The sequence below is a fragment of the Calypte anna genome, chromosome 10 (assembly GCF_003957555.1).
Source record: "Calypte anna isolate BGI_N300 chromosome 10, bCalAnn1_v1.p, whole genome shotgun sequence".
NCBI classification, from domain to species: domain Eukaryota; kingdom Metazoa; phylum Chordata; class Aves; order Apodiformes; family Trochilidae; genus Calypte; species Calypte anna.
Window position 1 is genome coordinate 17,249,223 of NC_044256.1, and position 17,497 is coordinate 17,266,719.

Here is a 17,497-nt window from a genome sequence, read left to right on the forward strand (position 1 = left end):
AGAGAGCTTCTGGCTGAGCCCTAGGGTAGCAGCTACATTAAATCAGCTGCAATACCTGTGTGATCAGAGAATGCAGCATTAGCTCCTCCTGCACCCGACTAATTCTTTTTGCATGCAGCCTATTCTTTCATTTCTTCAATTTATGTGCAGAATAGGCAGGTATATTTTTACAAACATGTGAGACCCATGCATAAGACACAACCAGATGAAATGGGATGGACTGAGTAGGCCTCTCTTGCAGCAGAACATACACATGTAATACTAATGAATTTTATTAATATGAATTTTGAATATTAATTTCATCAATATGAAATTCTTCCTGTAAATTATCACCCTGAGATGTGACTTGGGAGTTGGAAAGTACCTGCATGCTACAGGGACCTGTCAATGCCTTTGTTTTTGTTGCATTTCTGCCCCAAGCTCATGCTTGGTTAGGTTTGTCTTCACTCCTCCTTGGTATATAATTTTTATTTTTAAATGTTACTTATTTGTTAGCATTCTGACCACTTATTCAGGACCATGCATTTTGTAGGAGAAAAACACAGCTCTGGAGTTCTGATATCTCAGCTTTTTAGAGATTTTAAAGGCATTTCTCTGTGTCTTATCCGACATACATGTTGTGGGCAGAGTTATTTATATGTGTCATGTGGCAGCAGGGCTTCATTACTGACCTTAGAAAGACTGTTCCATAAAAAAACTTGGCATTTGGGTTATCAAAGTTACATTACATCAAAACCAGTGATTCTTACAATTTTTTTTTAGATGTGGAACATTTTGTAATGTTGCATCTCAGACAGAATTCCTTTACATCCTGGTTTTGGGTTTGTTTAACCTCAGAGAACTACAGTCATAGCTTGCAATTCTTTTGGTTCACTAGCACTAATATTTTATTCTGACAGTGCATAAGCAGGTCTAACAAGTGTCAGGGATGGTAATTATTCAGGTTGGGAGTGTGCTTCATGGCTGTAGAGGCATTTATTCAGGGATATCATAGTGATGCTGACGTATAAAGCTAGCTGGATTTTAGGAGCTCATGGGAAGTCTTCATCCTTATATCTTCTAAGGATTGTCTTTTTGCTTTAATGTGGAGGACTGAGTCCATGCCATCTTCCTGACAGTAATACAGAATTAGTAAACTAATCCTGTTCTTCACTGATGATCAAAGGTAGGGCCTTGTAAAATGAGAAAAGAAAAATGCACAGACCAGAGTGACAAAAATAAACTAAGAATAACTCAGTTATTGTTCCTGTTTCTGGTAAAGTGCTCAGTGCCATTCTGACAATGAAGAGCAAAGCCAGAATGAACACTTTCCTGTTAGCATGAATGTAGCCCGTGCTGTTAGAATAAGGAAATGATTTTAAGTAGACTGAGCTGTGCTGCCTTTTGTACACAAGAAAGGCTAATCCCATTAAAAGTAATGCTCTGAGATTGCTCACTCCAAGTACTGTTAATGAGTTAAGTTTGTTCTGTGTGTAATGAGTCCTCAGTGTTCTTTATGTCCTCCTTGCTGATGAACTGCATAGCAGGAGCTGTCAGAAGCTTAATTATGAAAATTTCCATGAGTGAAAATATCATTTTAGGAAGCCGAGATGAATAAACAGCATTTGTGAGCTTCATTGTGTAGAGCACAGAGCACTCTGCTCCCCTCATTTTTCAGGTAGTTGTGGCAGGTTGGTAGAGCTCAAATTTAAGCTTGTGTTATTTGAGTTAGATTTTCATAGTATCAGCCTGAAAAAGCCATCTTAAAGATTGCACTTAAGTTACATAGATCCCACTGCAGAAAATCAGAGCAGACCTATTTTTTAAGCAGAACTATTTCCTTTAGTCTTTCAAGGATTATGAAACCTACAAAGTTGCTACCATCCATTGTTTCCTTTCTTTCCTCTCTGTGAAGTTTTCTGAGTCAAACTGCAAATGTCTCAAATTTTACTTCCATCTCAATTTCAATCCACTTGTTGGCTCGCATGTAACCAGCACATGCACAGCTCTTTGGTTATCATGGCCACAAGGATCCAGTTGGGCAAATTCTCCATGTGAGGAATTTGAGCAGTCCAGGAAAGACGTGGGGCACATTTGCCACAGCATTTTATATTTGCTGGCAACTAGGGAGTGTTTGGAGGATCAAGTCCCAATTTAGACTTAATCATTATGCAATATTTTTTTCACAACATGAAAATACCAAAAATAATTATATTGATTAAGACACCTCGGGAGGGACAGAAAAGCATCTTCTGCATATGCAGTAGCCTAACAGTTTAGAATTTTCTTTTTAGTATTACACAGGAGTATTTGATCAGCTATAGAAATGCTGCTTGGCAAGGAATGCTGACTGTATCAGACAACATATGGTTCTAGAGTACACATTTGCAAATTAAGTGATATCTGGTCACAAAATGTGTTCACTTTTTTATTTTAAAGCACAACTTGCCTCCTCCCATTTTCAGTCACAGTGCATTTCATTTGGTGAGTAGATTATTCAATAAAAAACACTCTTGGATACAAGATGGATTGGATTCAACAATAATAATAATAATAATAAAAAATCTTAACAGTGACACTAATAACCTCAGTTCCTAGCTCAGAACTTATTAGCCAGATCAGCCTCCAGCACAGTCTTAATGTGTCCATGACAAAGAGGAAAGAAAATGTAGGTGCTTTTATTTTACATCCATATCTAAGTTCTTTTGCTGGTGGCAGCCACTTTAAAGCACTCAGCACTTGGGAACCAGGATTGTTTTTGTTTTTTAATAACAAGGTTTTCAAGCCACAATTGCTGCTCTGTTAATTGGGATGCAATTTGTAAGATTTTGAGACCTGGAAAAAAGATCACATCTTATGGGCAGGGATACAAGGTTGAAACCTGCATGTTTAGGGCAAAGCCTGAGTACAAATTTTGCCAATGTTCTCTAATTTGCTTAAAAAAAATATATTCCAACACCTACATGCAAAATTATCCCAAGCCTCAGGCATATTAAGCAAGTCCTGAATCTCATTATGAAACTGTCTTCTTCATTAGGCTGTTCACTAAGCCCTGTGTCTGAAAATACTTAAGGTACCTAAAGTCCTGTGGAACGTGGTAGGAATTGAAACACTCAAACAGAATGTGGGATATGGCCTGTTGTGTGTGCATGGCATTTATTAGATGATGGCATTTATTAGATGAGAAAATAAACTTGTCCCAACCAGTGTTGCTCTGTTGCAACTCTTTCCTCTTTATACAGCCATCAGTTTCCTACCAAGACTGCAGCACAGCAGAGCAGTGTCAGTGTTTTGCTTTTCAGCTTTCTTATAACACAAAGCTGTGGGTTCCTTTACAGTTCCTACTGATTCAGTTATTGTGCAAAATGGAATCAGGGCAACAGATCCATGCAGCTGATGCAGCCCACTGTGATATTCCAATGATTCTCATGGCCTTAAAGGTGTTTCTGTCATGACAGATGCTATCAGTGATGAAGAACATGGTGGCTGCTACTGCCCTTTTCTGGTAAATTCTCATTCATTTCTTTTCAATTCAAGAAACATGAAGTAAGGAGTATGGATGCTGAAAGGTGTCTGAAGGTGTTGAACAAGTTGTTTAACAAGAGAATTGGATGTCTTTTTTCATCATTCTGTATGTAGCATTGATTGATTGGAGTTTGAATAGGTATTGGTTTCAGATAAGCAAGACAAAGTGAAAGATAACAGCAGCCAGAGAAGATGAACATTAGAAAAGGACTGTAAAGATAGTGACTTGTGAGGATCTGGTTAGACCTAATTCTAATCTCTTTTGTGCTGCCTGAAATATGAAGTCACTCCACAGGGACCATAGACCCAAAGGACTACAAGGAGAAAAAATTAGCTGTGAAAGGAAACTCAGTGTAGAATGGTTGACTGTCCACATGTTCACCTACCAAGGATTTGTAAGCAAAATTTTTTTCCCAGTACCACTTGTCTGTGAAAGCTTTGCACTTCTGGAACTGAAATCATGCAGAAAGTGCCAAACACCACAAAACAACTTGGTAACAGAATTGAGAGCAGAACTGAATTTTATTGACTCTCAGACTTCCCCTGTGTCTGTGAAATAACACTTCAGCTCTCTCACAAAAAGCTGGTTTTAAATGTCATTGTAAATTTACAATATGCAAAAAATTTTACCTAAAATGCTTTAAAAAAACCAAATAAAAAATTTTATACAGCAAGAAGATTCATTTTGATAGCACACAATTTTCTAGTGGGTACTACTAATAATATGGAAATGGTAAGAGACTGAGTATTTCTCATGGGACATGAACAGTGGTGATGGATATTAATGCATTTATTACTGTGCTTCGTCTTGTGGGGTCTTTAGGTCTCTGTTGCAGTCACACAGTATCTTAAGTTTTTGCCTCTTACAATATCTTTATAGACATAAAGGTTCATATTCTTCTGACAAGAATTGAAGTTTTGATTGAGAAAGTGGGTAATGTGTTGGTGAGAGCCCTAACATGGGCAATATACAACATAGCTCTAGGCCTTGCTAGATCAGAGATCCACCATGAGAACTTGTGCCAGTCACACCAATCTTCTCAAGCTGTTTTGTCTGTTCTGATCCTCTTTAGCAGTTTCAGAAAGCTCCTGGCTGAAAGGACTTTTGATTTCAAGTTGAGTAATATGCATTTGTTCTGTAATTAAGGACTCAAATTAGCAGAAGTGTGGATGTCATCCACTCACTTCATGCCTTTAGGACATGGAAGTAATCAATTGATAGTCTTGCTGAGCCTGGTGAGATCAAAAGATGGGTGCAGAAGATACTGCAAGGGTAATTGCATGAGCAGCCCACTGAGAAAGAAGCAAGTTTTTCAGTGCAGTGCTACTTTGTAGGGCTGAAAGCAAAGACTGATGCACTCTGAGGACATCATTAGTTGTGATGTAAGACAGGGATCCTTCCTGCTTACGATAAAACTGGAGAATAATCTGGTTCTGAAGAATTTTCTCTCTTGAGAAACAGGGAATTCCTATTAAAATCACTCCAAGCTAGGTGTTAGGAATGGTCTTGACTTCCAGCACAGGACAAACATCCTGACACTGAACTGTCCTAGCCTTGCAAGCTGAAAAAACACCAAAAATGACCCTGGAGTTACCACTCTACTACAGTTCCTGCTGTGTAAGCAGTGTCAGTCCCATCCTCCTCAGCCCCATTCACCTTTTATTTTCCTTTATACTGAATCAGAAAGTAGAGCATTAAGATTTGAGCATTCAATCCTTTACTGCAGCATGACACAACCTTTAGTGTTACAAAAGCCACCCCTTTTACTTAAGCATTTAATTCAATTTCTATTGTGCAAATTATGCTTACCCAAGCAGTGCTGTTTAATTGATTAATAAATTGACTGTCGATGTTCTTGGATTTCCTCTCTGTGCTATTGGAAGCACAGCTGACAGTAATTAAATAATCATTTCATCACCAGTGATGGCTGAGTTTATCTAATTCAGTAGCTCTCTTATGTAACTAGTGTTAAGTTTGAACTCTTATAGGATTATATTGATTGATGGAGGAAGACCAGAAAGATAGCTATCATAGCTTGTTTCTTGCATTCAGAAGAAGAGGTAAGAATTGTCCTGATGGTTATTTGACACATGGGTAAATAAGTATTTTTCTAAACCTCGAAGCCTATAGTGCCATAGCATGGCTCATTGTAAGTTCAGCTTGTAGTATCCAGTGTTCAAGAACACTAAATTCTATTCTCACTTATGTGGACAAATGTGTAGCACAAATGGTTGGTATTTAGGTAAAAAAAACATGAAGAGCAATTTAGCTTAAACCTTTAAAAACAATAGCATGTGATTATCTGTATCTACACATATATGGGATTAAAAATGTATCCTCTGTCTCATCAAGTAAATCCCCATGCACTCAAAGTACACTGCCTATTTCACACATTTCTTAAAAAGCAGGTTGTTACTCTCAAAGACTATAGTCTGATTTCAGAAGCACAGGTTAGATTCTCCTCCAGTCAGAACTATTGTTCTGGGTTGAAAAAATATATCTGAGCAAGAAAGAACCATATAATGTGACAAGCAGCAGAAAGAGCTCATGGAATTTTCTTTGTAAGAATTGTCAGGGCACAACTGAAGCCCATATGATCAGGGATGGTTTTAGAAAAATGAAATTCATTCTGCCATCACAACAAGAAGCAGAATAGAAGTTCAGGTACTTGGTATCTGGTTTTGCAAGTTCTTCTGGAGGGAAAACTGGCATTTTCAGCCAAAAGTCCATCTTTGTCTTTTGATGATAATATCAGGGTGTAAGGAAATACTGCAAAGAATTGTGGGTGATCCTCAGTTTTAATTTTGCCTCATTTTAGTAAAGGTGGGGACTAAACTTGCATGGTAAAGTGTGCCATCAGTAAGTGTGATAGCTGAGAAAATAGGAAAATCTGAAATTAAACATGCAGAAATCATGAAGTCAACAAAGGATGACCTCAGGGATACCTGTTTTTCCAGCTACATAGCAGCCTTTGTGCCTGTCTCCAGAAGGAATGCTCTTGGAAAATCTTCTGTTCTAATCAAGAGAATCCAATTTCTCCACCACATGCATTACACGTGACATTTAAAGTGAAGGACCGAGTCATGTACAGAAGGTTCCTTGCTCATAAGTACCATGTGGTTTTGAGTCTAAATTTAATGAGAGTGGAGAGTAAAATACCCTGAAACTGAACAGATGAAGCATTCATGCAGCTTTTATGACAGTGATAAACTATCCAAGCTCTGCACTTCTTGCTTTATGATGCTTCTGTCACCACCTCAATGAAAATGCCATCTTATTATGTACAGTGGGTGTACATTATTCTATATATCTTTTAAATCATTTGACTATTTTGGCTCTCCATTAATGGCAAATTACAGTAAAACTCTAAAGGAAATGTCTGTGATGACTGTGAACACTGAAAGAATTAATTATGATTGATTTTATTAATTAAGTTCAGTGGCTAATGTCTTTACAGTAATGGGATGCTTAAAAGACAGAGGCAGCATTAAGTGTTGCACCTATAGTTGAGTTGAAGAGGTTCAGTGCAATGTGAGTATCTATCTTCCTGTACAAGACAGCCTCTCAGGTTGTCTCCTTCATTCTAGGCTCACGTGTTTTAGGTGAAATTTGCCTGGTAAACAATTATTAAGCAAACTCTCCTTGTTTACATGTCAGTGAACATCCTACCTTAAAATGATATTTCTTCCAGTTCTCTTTTCTCATTATTCTGGAGAGTTTGGGACGGATCTGCTCTTAGCTGTCCAGTTTGCTTTCTTTCCCTCATGTCCAGCTGTCTTATCCTGTCTACCTAGAGATAAAGCAGCCTTTCCCAGTCAGCACTAACAGCCCAGAATCTCTTGCTTCCACCATACACTCACTAGTGAATCCTCATGGAAGGTGTCTTGACTCTGTGGCAGTTGCCTTCACTCCTTAGTCCCTCTTTGTCCCCATCCGTGTTCCTCCTTGAATTTAAGTTAGAGTAGGAAAAGACTAAATCTGCCCAGTGAGCTAATTTTTTATATGTGTATATACATATGTGTAATTCTATGGGGCTGAAAGCAGCAGATGAATGAATTTGTGGTTGCTTTATATTTTGCTTCAAAATTGCAAAACCAGTTTAGTGTTGACATAGTCACTCAGCTGGATGGCATAAGCTGACTTTGTCTTCTTTGTGACAAACTTACTTCAGATAAACATCTTAACACAAATTCTTCTGATTCATTACATCTTATCTTGATCAGGCATCCTAATGCCCAGTATAGATTTTACCCTGAAATTATTTTTCACAGCTGGATATCTGCTGCTTTAAAAGAAAGCTGCCACTTGCTATCTCTGTACCCTTTCACAAGCTTGCCAAAAAAGGTTTCCCTCTTTTTCCTGCAGAATTATTTGTTTTTCCTGACACAAAAGAGAGTGCTTTGTCATTGTTTTCTGTATAACATTGATGGATTTCATGTTGAATGGGTATTGGGTTTTAGTTAAACATGACAGGGGAAGAGATTTATAGGCAGCGGCCGCAGAGGTTGTTTGAAAGGCCCAATAATGCTTCACTGCACAGATGTGTTTTCAGTGTTCTCTGATGGTAAAGAACCAACCAGCTCATACACACTCCACCCTCATTACAGAGCTATCCTTGAAAAGCTGAGTGTTAACAACTATATAGGTTTTCTTTCTTTGGAGTTTCAAAGTAAACAGAATTCAAGGAGCAGCCTTATGTCAGGAATGCTGTACTAATGAGGACAAATTATATTCTAATCAGGTTTCTCCATTATTAATTCACTGTTATTCTGCTCTCTTTTTTTCCCCTCTCCTCCTCTTTGTGTCCAATTTAAAGTTGCAGAAGAAACATGGGGTGGAGTGTTTTTCTTCTGGTGCTTGTTATTCATATTAAGTAGTCAATTCTGCCTTTGGTGTGAGGGTGGGTGTTAAGAATTTAAATCCCCCCTAATGCATTGATAGGATAATATGAATCACCACCCAGAAAAAAAATCTGAGATGGAGCTCAATAGCTAAGGGATACTGGTGTATTTGAGCATGTTTTTACACATAAAACAGAAGTCATTCTGGTTTGTTGTGGGACTACATAATTTCAGGGTTTTTCTAGAGAAATTTTTCTATTTTGCTTCTGCAAAGAATTTAATGAAATAAATAGAAGCATGTAATGTATGGTTATAATTGCATTGGTTTTACTTTTTTCTACTAGAACTCCTCCATGTTTTCATAAAACATTCTAAAACAAACATTAAAGTATCATAAACATGCAAGCCTAATAATGGAATAAAATAAATCTCACATGCATGCATTGCATCTTATTTATTTTATATACATCCCTTACTTTTGGACCACGTGGATCCAACATTCCACCAGAAAATGAATACCAGCTCAGCTCTCCTGGAGAACAGGCAGTGAACCATGCAAAGTGCCAGCTCATAGGGTGTGCAATCTTATTCACTTTCCACCACAGCCACATTGTCATGAATCCTTACTATCTCTAGCAGATTTGAAGCACTCGGGGCCTCATTAGCAGTGAGCCAGGAGCTGGAGGGCTGCAGCTAATACAGGAACATCATACTGGAAGGAATTGCCTGGGTCACTGAGTCCTGTCCTCTGTCAATGCACACATCATATAATTCCTTTCATCAAATGATCAAGCTCCATCTTAAAAGAAGTCTGTTATATTTAGCACTGTTTTGATTGTTAGAAACCTCCTTCTCATTCCTAGCCTAAGTAGATATGTTGCCCATTGATAGGGATTTTTCTTATGCCAGCATTGTCCATGCTTTTAAATTGTTCTTCGTTTACCCCCCTGCCCCTCTTTGTGTTTGTCCCCCAGCAGTCATCTCTCTTTCATTTTGAAAGGCTCAATTGACCAAGGTTTTTTATTCATCTCTTGCAAGATGGGCTCATTCCTCCTGTGATTATCTTATTAGTCAGTACTTCTTTCCACTTTAAAATACATTTTCTTGAACATCAGTGTTCAAATTTACACAGCCCAGCCTGGATGAGGACTTGGAAGGAGCTGGTATCATGGCATTAGCACACCACCTTCCCTTGAAAAATCTAACCTGATGAACACAAAAAAAAAAAAAAAAAAAAAAAAAAAAAAAAAAGCAGCAAACAAACAACAAACTTATCACCTGATTATACTATGCTGATGGTTTACAGCAAGAACACTTCCTTCTTAATTCCTGATGATGAGATCCAGTATTATAGCACAGATTCTGCTTAGTTCACACAAAGCCTTGCACTTGGAATTTTTTTAATTGAGTCCCTTTTCCTTCCTGAGGTCAGGAAGAAGTCTCCTCCTCTGGCTTGAGGTTGAGGCATGCAGATCAGCATCTATTTTAGAACACACACCAGAAAGCCCCCACAACTGCCCCAAAACCCAAGGAGTTTGCTGTATGGTGTTGCTTGTACTTCTGTCTTCTTGCAGAGTTGGAAGCTAATTGCTCATTAGGCAAGCTCACCTGGACTGAAAACACACAGTAAAGAAAGCTCTTAAAGTAATTGAAGAATCATAATGCATTTGGGTCTAAATTTTGAAATAAGATGGATGGAGTTGAATGCTTTATTTGTGTGCATAATAATAGCCATGGTTGCTCATACAGATAATTGGGTGCACTAGCTTATGTTTAGTCAATCTGTAGATGCCATTCCAGAAGTATACTGTCAAGCAGGGCATCAAGCTAATTCCTTCACATCTTCTGTTTATAAACCCAATTATAAGATTAAAATGTATCTGGGCTAAATTGATGCCCTGCTGCATTTGTCATCTCTGTCAGAGCCTTTAAGATAATTACCCATTCTGTAACAGAATGATCCTTTTGGACCTTGGTTTATTCACAAGTGAATTAAGGCTCAGGAAACACTACTCTCATCCACAGTGGTGCTTCAAACTTCCATAACTTCCTACTATGAGGTGCTTATCCTTCAAGTTGTGACCTCAAGTTGTGCCAGGGAAGGTTTAGATTGAATGTAAGGAAACATTTCTTCACTGAATGAAATGACTGGAAAGTACCTGAGTCACCATCCCTGGAGGAATTTAAAAAGCCTGTGGATGTTGGACTTAAGGTCTTGGTTTAGTGGTGGAGTTGGCAGTGTTAAGTTTGTGGCTGAGGATCTTAAAGGCCTTTTGCAGCCTAAATGATTATAGGATTCATTCCCAACCATCAGACTTCTTCCCTAGCACCACATAAGAAGAGTTGTAACTCAGTCCCCACAGGAAGGAGGGTTTGTGTCTGTTCTAGGATGTCTCATGATGATTGAGGCAACTTTCACTGAATTTTTGCTTGTAATCCTAGAAAGCATTTCTTTCAGTCTTGTCAGGTGCTTGGATTTAGGACATCTTTACAGGAGAAGAGATCCCCCAAAATTATGCAATGTCCCTCACCTTCCTGAAGAAGGTCCCTCATGCAGTGCAGAGGTGACTGTCAACATGAAGCTCACTGCAAGATTGGGGCCAGTTCTTGAGATATAACTCACCTGAACTGTATCTGCCTTTAGTTCTGAGATCTCTAGCCTGAATCTGTGGTCTTCATTGTTATAAATAATTAAATATTTTTATTTCTATTAATGTTTTATAATATTATTTATTTAATACTAGAGTTGAGAGTGATTTGTCACTTGAATAAAAATAGAGCATTTCATTTAAAGTCCAACTTGTGCTGCAAAGTATCAATGTAATACAGTGTGTTCAAGATGGCTTTTTAATGCTTATTTCCCCCCTCAAATTGGCTGCTGGCTTTCAATTTGAATATTGAGCTACCTGAACTGAATTATTTATCAACTTTAATTGGATTTGCAGACAAGTCATATTTGCACATCTTTTCTAGGAAAAACGGAATTCTTTCTGGGAACTTTTTAAAAACATCAGGTTGAGGACATCCAGTTAATTAACTTCACATTTCCCGTCAAATATTACTTTTTTTTTAATTTTTTAATTTTTTTTTTTTTTTGTCTAGAACACTAAAATATGGGAAATGATGTTGTAACTCACTGATTCTAAACTAAAGTATGTTACAGCATGTCTTCAGTCTAAAGTTAGGTACTTTTTGATAATTACTATGAATTACTTGTATTTCTGTATTACTTAAGTTCTCCAACAAGATGTGAGTCCTGTCATGCTTAAGCACAGCATGAAGACAGAACGAGACTCCCTTTCCAAAGGGATTTACCATGTGGCTGTCAGAAGTGGCTCCTGTCCCCAAGCACCTGCAGAAGCCACTAAGTGGGAAGTTTCCAGAGCCACCTTGCCCTACCCTCTCTTCTTCACATACTGACCCAAGCTTATTTTGACTACAACACAGCATTCAGCCTGAATTATGCTGTTACCCCTGAATTATATCTATGTAATCCTTAGGAATGTGTTTTCGTGCTCTCTCAGGAAGAGAGCCTGCCAAAGTTGAAGAAAACCACTTTTGGGTGGAATCTGTATTGTGACAGCATGGAAAAAAGTGGAGAACTTGAGAGCAGTGTCTTTGTCTATGGGGTGTAGCTTATGTGTGGATTGAGTTTTAAATGTTACTTTGAGACACTGGAGATTTGTAGCTGATTTCCAAATATGTTCTGCTCAGTTTATGATTAAAAAAAAAGAATTAGTCTTAATATGTTACACAAAAAGCATGTATTTTATGTAGTTACTCATAATTTTATACAGTGATTACATGTAACTACATAGTTATTACAGTCCAAAATTACAGTGTAATTATATTTAGTTAAATCCAAAAGCAATTGCTGCAAGGCCAGAATTCATTTATATAAACCTAAACTAAGCACTGAATTGACTGGGAAAGTGAGGTAAATCTAATTGAGATAGATTGAGCAAACCTAATCAGCAGGGATATATAGTGGCAAAGAGAACAAAGAATTAAATAAAGCAATGCAAAGGCTGTTGAGAAGAGTGGATATATGAGATAATAGGCCTCTCCATCTCTGATGTCACCTGCCTGATTCAGTCACTCATTCACTTATATTCACACACACATGTATATGTATATATATATATATGTATGGAGGACACATTTTGCCATTTTGATTTGGGCATTTTGTCCTGGTATCACACATCTCTCTTCCAAATACTGGTGCTTTCCAAAATCAGGAGCATAATTCTTGTTTTCTGGAGTCTTTCCTTTCTTTCTGTCCCTACCTCTTTTATCATTGGCTTTTATGATTCTGTGATAAAAACTTTGAGTCAGAAGGACTCATATTTGCTCGTGTTTAACAAAGAACTTGTAGAGGTGCCATTGGGTACTCAAGACCATCCTGGATCTGGCAATACAATGAGGGACCTATGGCAGTTTCACACTCTTTTCAAGTCACATGGAAAGGCTGGGTGTGAAACCCAAAAGATCTTAAAATACCATTAGATGACTATGGGCTGCCAAATAAATTGAACTGTAGGCCAGGCTAGCTTGATGGCTGAGAAGGCTGCAGACCATTCCTGCATTTCCCAGTCTCCTAGGAACTGCTGGCAAGCCTGAAGGTCATACTTAGGTTGAATGTTATTATATCAGCTGATAATTTCCAGTTTGCAGAACACAGGCTAGTTCTGACCTCATCCCTTGATTGTATCCTTTGATTACATCCCTTGAACCAGCTACAGAGAGAATGGGAGGCACAAAGCAGCTTTCCATCAAAGAGGTCCTGCATAGCAGGATATTGAGAGGATATTAAAATGGTTTTAATGTAGGGGAGGATTTGAAGTAAATAACACATAATGATTTTTTAAAGAAGGAAATCTGAAAAATCAGCTTGTTCCTGTAGGTTACTTTCACTTTTAAAAGCTGTAACTTCATATTGATCTTTCTGTTAGCACATGCATGATGTTTATTGCCCTACCAATCTTTATATTGGTGTGGTATTCTTTTGTTTGTTTGTTTCTTTGTATCCTGATCTTCTATTTAGTCTTATAAAGCATCTGATTTCACCGATTTTTCATACAGGTCTGAGATGATCTTTTGGTGATTGGATTTCAGTTACATTTCTGAATTCTGGTTGATATTTGAGAGGCTTTAAAGAAAACCTTTCTTTTTTCACAGAGCAGATTGTGCAAAGGATGGATGCAGGCATCTTATTATTAAAAAATATAATGACATTGTAAACTCCTTCAGAGTGTGAGGAGAGAATAGACTTGGGTGGAATTTTCATCCAAAATTGATATGTGGAGAGGCAGAAAGAGATGGAAGTCCTGTTTTCCATGGCAGAAGCTGCAGTACTGAAGTGGTGAGCCTAAGAAACTAGAGGCAGATGGGCAGAGCAGATGATAGGAGACCAAAGAGAGTCAGATGTTCACATTTTATAATAAACACAAACAACATACTATTTCTCTGGTGTTCATTATCACTTAGGAGTTAGAACTTCTGACTGTCAATTCCAGATGAGTGCTTAGGATCCACATATTATGGTTGAACAGGTTGCTTTTTTTGGTAAAACAAGAAACCAGATATGGTGCATGTGGTGAAGTTTAGCAAATATTCAGAGGTAAACAGCAAATTAACCATTAACTTTTACTAACCTTAGAAAAATTCTTGATAGGTGACACAGCAGTGCTCCCTATCGTGGCATGAATAATAATTTCAGTGCCAACACATACTGCTGGGAGACTCTTAATCCTTGGACACTTTTTGCTATTACTTGGCTAATATGAAGCCCAATTTAGATACTGAGAAATGGTAACAACACATACACGGTGGGTTGAGAGCTTGACTATGAAGTTGAGGCATTTGCACAAATCACTTAATGAACACACTGAAATTATCTGTGCAAGCAGCTGCTGAGTCCAAGGGAATATGGGTTGGAAAACAGCTGGTAAAATCCAACCTATCGTGCTACCAGCAAACTCATACATTATGAATTTACAGTATCTGTGGATTATGCGGATGTCACTGAGAATTATGTCAGCTCTGACACAGTATAGGTCGAGAATGCCTAGATGACATTTTAAACAGTCCCCAAAACTCCTGCTTGTCATCCATGTCAGAAATAAAAGACCTTTAAATCTTGACCCAGCCCTGATGGTAGTCTATGGCTGCATGCAATGGTAAATGCTGAACTGCAGATTTATGGCCTCTGTGCACTGTGCTCTCCTGGTGCTGGAGTTATCCCCTCAAAAGATTTTATCTGCCATGGGACTGGAGCAACAAAGCCTCACAACAGCAGATCTGGCTCCAAGAGCTCTCCCCCTCTGAAGCCCCAAAGACCAGCAGCTCTGTTATTTTGAAGTAGAGTTTTGGGGTGCTCAATAGAGACATAAAGCAGGCACTTACTCTGTTTATTTTCTATGATTTTCTCTTGTGGTACCACAGGGGTAAACCTGAAGTAATTTCAATAGCTTCAGTGTAGTTGCTTTCGATTTATGCCCACATAAAACAGAACTCTATTTGCCCATTGTTTCTAAAGCATGGTGTCTCTCTTTCATACCAAACTCCAGTGGTTTATTTTATATTCCCTTACAGCATATTTTATCACAGATAATCCAGGAATATTGTTTCTCTGAGTAATAAAATTGTTCTTTAGTGCATGACCAGAGTAAGGGATATTGTGTCTTTTAGACATCACATATAGACAAGAAGATATAAATGAGAGTTAATAACCATAAAATGTGTCTATTTCCTTTTCCTATAAATTAGAGCATGCTTTCCTACTGAATTTTGCAAGAAGGAAAACAGACTCCCTCCTGCTGATGTGGGGAAGCAATGCTAAATCTCCCTAAAGATTCACTCTGGCTTCTTACAGCTGTATGTTAGTACCTTTTTATATGCAATTTTACTTCATTTAGTCTTTAAGGTTGTGCCTGAGGTTAGTTTAAAAGGTTAGTTAAATGTTAATGGATGTTAATGCTGCAATTAAATTGTTAAATCAATTGAAAACTGTGGCTCCATCTCTATCTGTGTTAGTGCCGGCCTGAGTTGCATTGGCGTATAAATTAAAAGCTGTAAATCTAGTGAAGTCTAATTAGAGACCAAATTTCTCATTTATCTTATTTTCACAGGACTGTAAGCACTGATAGATAATCAACGAAGGGCTAAAACTTTTTAACATTAAAAAACTATTTTATCTATTTCAGGACTCAGGTGACTGATTATAATTCAGATCCAATTACTGTAAAAGGTCATATGTGAAATGAAGTTCTTACAGACACTACAAGTTTTATTTTACAAGTTTGCATACAATGCTGCAACATCTACATCCCAAAAAAGCAAAAGTAAATACACTGTGTAGGATTCTAGAAAAAAATTGGCTCTTTATGTAACCTTTTGAAGTTTGTGATCTTACTACGCTGGTGCATCCAGTCTCCAGTACTTCAGCACACACTCAGCATTCCCAAGTTACACATCTGCCTAAGAACCTTGTTGGTTCTTGCCTTCAGTAATTTAAAATAATTAACAATACACTTAAATACATTTGCCATAGATAGAGCATTGCAAATTCTTGAATTGGTGAGAACCATCATTTCCATTGTTATCTTAAATTAGCTACTGGCAATCTGCCATTAAAAAAAAAGAAAAAAGGAAGAAAAGAGAAAGCAAAAAAAGCCCAATCTAAGTTGTATAAGAAGGTCTTGAGGAAAAGGAGATGCCAATCTTAATCCATCTTGCAGTGCCAGAGGATGTTTTCATGCAATAAAAACACATGCTACTTAATCCGAGTTCCTCAAAAGTTAAAAGTGAAATTTGATCATGCTGCTTCTGTTGGCTTATTTTTTCAACACCCCCTGTGATTCTCCAAAGTGTAGATCTTAAAGCTGCAAAAAGGCCAACAACAGATTGCAGTATGAGCATAGGGAGCAGCATCAAGACTCATTAGTTTACAAATAAACCACAAGACAAATGTTTAAAATGTTTGTAGGTTCCAATTCACAGTTCTAAAATTGCATCCTTTTGGTCATGTAGGAGTGTTAGAAATGTTGCAGTTTTACATGTTGATTTATTTTCTAGTGAATGTTCTTGGAGCACTCAGGAAAACATGTTTTGCTTTGGGAAAAAAAAAAAAAAAAAAAAAAAAAAAAAAAAAAAGAAAAAAAAAAAAAAAAAAAAAAAAAAAGAAAAACACAACAAAATCCTCTGTCCTAACCAATTAAGACTTCAAGAAAAGAAGTCACAAGCCAGTATTCTGCTAGAAGGCCTTCTTCCAAAGAAGCATCAGCTCACGTCCTTTCTAGTGGCTTCAGCTAAATTTCAACATTCATTAAAACACAAAAAGAGATCAAATCTGAAAACAAAATGCCGAATGACTTGAATGTTCTGAACTTTTCTCTCTCCTAATTTTGTCACAAATTCACATCTTCTAAAAAGCATCTAGATCACAGGCTTTACAGGAAAAATGCTACATTAGGTTGTGTGTTCCCCGGAGCAAAGGAAAGGATGTTCTGGTTTTATTCTAAAAGGTGCATGGATTCCTGACAGCATTTTTCTTTCTTATTTGCATCAATTTCAGTACTTGCAGACATGATGTACCAAAATGCACCGAAAAAATCTTGTCCATGTATTATAGTTAGATGCCTTTAGTGATTTTAGTGGGGCGGCCACCTTGTGTTAAATAAAGCTTTTCCAATTATTTTAGTCCTTGATTAGCTTATATTTCAGATAAAAAACTGTTTTTATGTCATAGGAATTCTGTGTCTTCATAAGAAAGGAACAGGACTATTCCTTACAGTGATCACAGATTTCTTCTGCTAACAGTATTATCTTAAAAATTGTAAATGTCTTTCCTTTCACTTCTGTATTCAAAAGAAAGACTGTGAAGAATGATAATTCTTTTTACTAAGTGCTCAGAGTAGTAAATAGTTGCCTTAAGGCAAGACATGGTGTCTTAAAGTAGGATATAAAAATAATAGTTCATCATTAAACAGCGTGTGTCTTCCAAAGAAAATGGAGCTCTTAGTAGAGATGACTAAACAGCATTATCCATTTCCTTAATACATCTCCTCTCCTTCATACTGATTTCATAAAATATATGACAACTTCAGCTCACCTTGAGAATAACAGCCTAGTGACACCAAACTTTTGCCAG